Source organism: Ctenocephalides felis, unplaced genomic scaffold, assembly GCF_003426905.1.
Source record: "Ctenocephalides felis isolate EL2017-DRISC unplaced genomic scaffold, ASM342690v1 CF-g0.4_SCAFFOLD_01604, whole genome shotgun sequence".
Classification (NCBI taxonomy): Eukaryota; Metazoa; Arthropoda; class Insecta; order Siphonaptera; family Pulicidae; genus Ctenocephalides; species Ctenocephalides felis.
This window is the reverse complement of record NW_020537758.1, coordinates 46,622,434-46,624,793: the sequence shown is the minus strand read 5'-3', so window position 1 is coordinate 46,624,793 and position 2,360 is coordinate 46,622,434.

The window sequence follows — 2,360 nt, the reverse complement described above, 5'->3', positions numbered from 1 at the left end:
GTCATAATTTCAAAGATTTTTTTTATATTATATATGTTTGTCATAAGCAAATTTTTGAAATTCATTTTATATATTATTTTATATAACGTAAAACAAAAAAAAATTAGTTAAAAATCATTTTGTTTAAAAATTGTTACATATGAGGGTGTGCGAAACGATGAATTAAGCATGATTGTTTTATCGAATATTTTTAGATTATATATTTTGATTGTTTTATCGAATTTGGATTATATATTTTTTATTTTATATGTTTTGTTATGCACTGATATTGCATTGCTAATTAAATTTTTACAAAAAATATTCGGTAAGAACTCCTAAATGAATAATTTGAATATTAATTTATTTTTCTGTTTTGAGGATTGGCTGATATATAGAGGCTACTCTACATATTGCTTTAATAATATGTATTAAAGTTATTATTTTTAATAATAATACTTTTGTTTCTTTTTAAAACCATAATTGGATGATGCAATACAATTTGGATCGTCAATTATGGGCATGACATCCTAGCATGTTAATAACTAAAGTTAATAATGTTCGATAAATTTAAATTATAATTTATTTATTTGAACATTAAAAATTCCATTATAAATTTTGTACAGTTTCGTACCAATATTTTATAGAGAAAATTGTATGAGCTAGTATTTTTTTTGAGGAAATCTGTAATACTTTTGACATCTTTCAAGACAAATGAATTAATAAAGAAAGGGTGGATCGGCCATCCAAAGTTAGTGGGGTTCGGTCATACATTTGGACGCGATTGGGGCACTCTAAATGGGCCAAAACGGAATTTTTCAAAATTCAACCCTTATCTTTGAGTCAATGCACGGGGCATCCGAATTCATGTTAGATATATGGTTTCTTCGGCAAATGTTATTGTTGTACAAATGAAAGAAAGATATGAATGTATATATGTAAATAGATGTTTCTTATTTAGCTTTATTTTTCTTACTTTTACCCTTATTTATTTATTCTTTCATTACTAGCTTAGTTACTTAAGACTTATTTCTTATTAACTTATTTAATTATTCTTTTTAAATATCGACATTAAGAAATTGTTTTAACGGTCCAATTTATATACGCATATATATGCAATAATAATAACTCAAAAATATAAAGATGATTTCTTTATTTTTTAGTAGAAGCAAAAGCCGCGACAGGCACATTCGTGCTTTAAGAAAGAGCTACATTAATTTGGAGGAGGAATGTAACAGCCGAAGCAAAAGAAATGAGCACCTGCTTCTTACAATGCAGGCGGTCGATTCTAGGGCGGCCACTTTGGCCGCCAAAACCCAAAGGATGCGCGAGCTTAAGGTAATCAAATCCGTTAAGAGATATAAATTCATATAAAAATAGTTATTGTGGTGTAGAAGAGACATTTATTGATAAAACATTGAGTTACTATGGCGTGACAAAGTTCTGTTGAATATTATTATTTCTCATTCTTGCAATAGGAAAATGTAAACAGCGATTGTATATTGTCATACAATAACAGAGGCTTATTTGCAAAACATTTTGAAAATAAAATTTATTTAATAATCAATTGTGTTCATTAAAGTGTTTTTAAATCAACAAATGTTATTAATCACACCAATGTAATTCAAAGTTTTTGTGTAACGAGTGTATGTATTTTCCTCGTTTATGTATGTTAAATGTGTCATTGAAAATTATTAATTGAAATTATCGCTATTCATTATTGTAAATTATTATTAATTTTATTTAAATCTTTCTATAGCAGTGTAAGTAAGTTAATTCACTATAAGTAACACTTTTACTAGAATTAGCTGGAATATGTTAATGTTATTGAGTTGCTTGAAAAGTAACTTTGTTTCTTATAGACATTTTGAAACGTAATTTACAATAAACTATGTATTGACTGTTTTGATCGAACATCTTTCGTCATATTTCTGGTATTAGCATAATTTCGAGATCATAATTTTTTTGGTCGTTATTGGCAAAAAAACTGATCCAGATGCTTTTCGTCCTCCTCATTTTAGGTTAAGGTTTTACCACCTAAAAATTTTTTTAGTGACAGGAACAATTAATGGTCCGATGACGGCAGGTCTGGAGAATATGATGAATCTGGAATTGGGCCCCATTCAAGCTGTAAAAGCTCTTGGCAAATGACCAAACTTATGCGTCGTCTTGATGCAATGTTATATCTTGCTTGTGGATTAATGCTGACCTTTTCGACTGAAGTGCATCATTTAGTTTATCTAGATGATGACATAAGGCATCTGTTATGTAATCCTGGAAAAACTAAAAAATGAATAACTCCTGTAAAATCTCACCAAACATACTTTATGCGTAACCTTTTCTGTCAATTTTCATCTTTGCAACTATTTTGAGTAGGTTCCTCC